Raw genomic sequence first — 1,482 nt, 5'->3', positions numbered from 1 at the left:
ACAAGCAAAGATCAGATGAACCTGCTCTTAAGTTTATTTAACGCAACAAAGAAACTCGCTGGAAATAAAGAAATAATTCATTAATTCCAGGCACACAGCAACCTAGCTATCTATCTTAAAACATCCTAGGCAAATAGATTACTTAACTGTAGGTGGGCAGGAAGCCAAGCCACCTGATCTACCTCGTGGTCTGGAGCCCTGGAGTCCTCCTTCAGCTCTCTCTCGTACCTCTCTGCAACACGCCGTGCCGTCCTCGTACCACCCCAAGGGCTCCCTCGCCTGTAGCACACAGTCAAACTGAACTTGGATACTACATGTGTTAGGCAGGTAACCACCACGATGGACACGTGGCACGGAAGGATGGTGAGGACGTCTTGCCGCGTTGGAGTCTCGGAGAAGATGGCTGCGAGCGGCCCGGCAGGACCTGGCCTCAGCTGCGGTCAGATGCCAGCTCTCACAGTGACATCTCGTTTTCTGTATAACACTTACGCTAAACGCCCTACGACTATGGTTTATTATTTATTAATAACCTAACACCATGTACAGTAATAGTGGGTCATGCATCCCACTCATAATTCAACTTTGGCAGCAATAACGAATATGATTTGAAATCGGTGCTGTTTCCGCCTGCCACGTGAGGGGCTTAGTTCCTCTCTCAATCAAAATGTCGGTCACTTCCGGTATTTTTCCACGGGCTATTCATTGAATAATGAAATCATGACACCTCCTCTGTGCAGAACCAACAGGCGCTGCTCCTCTGGCAATATTGTTTACATCTTCTCAGGATGAAGTAACTTACTGAAGAAAGATAAATTTCATAGTATATGTTTAGACAAGATTTTTGTTCAGTACGTCTGGCCTCATACCTTAATTAAATTTTAATTGGCAACTGAATTTTTACAATTTTAACTGGCAACTGCATTTTTACAAGAAAAGGCCGACCTTGTATCTAATTACTAATTATTCTTTTCAGGATTTGTTATGATGAAAACTGCTTTGGGTGAAAATGCGTTTCATGGGAAAGGTGCTTACATACCTTCATGACTGATAACTGCGATGCTCTGAAGAATGCCCTAGCAGCAACCTGGCCAATAGCACAACAGTTTCTCTGTATTTTCATCTTCTTCAACAAGTATGGCGGTGGCTGCTAGACTCTAAGCATACCATCAAGAAGAAAATCGCCAAGAGTTCAGCAGCAGTCACCGCTCAAACTGCGTTAGCCCTTTCCCTCAGTGACATTAAGAAATGTGGGCGTATGCAGAGCAAATTGACTCATTAAGTTAATATTTCCCTTGTCTGCCTGTTTGTCTTGTGCGTCTTCCAATGTTTGTCTTTCTTGTTCCTCGTTTATCTCTGACTGTCCCGTCCATGTCCTCTTGTTGTCCACTGCCATACACATTGTTCCACACATACACCACCACTTAAATGTTAACCTACACAGACAACATTACACAAACACTTTGCACACACACAATCACCTTT

The sequence above is a fragment of the Eriocheir sinensis genome, chromosome 48 (genome assembly GCF_024679095.1).
Source record: "Eriocheir sinensis breed Jianghai 21 chromosome 48, ASM2467909v1, whole genome shotgun sequence".
In the NCBI taxonomy this organism is placed as follows: Eukaryota; Metazoa; Arthropoda; class Malacostraca; order Decapoda; family Varunidae; genus Eriocheir; species Eriocheir sinensis.
Note: the sequence above shows the minus strand (reverse complement) of the source record.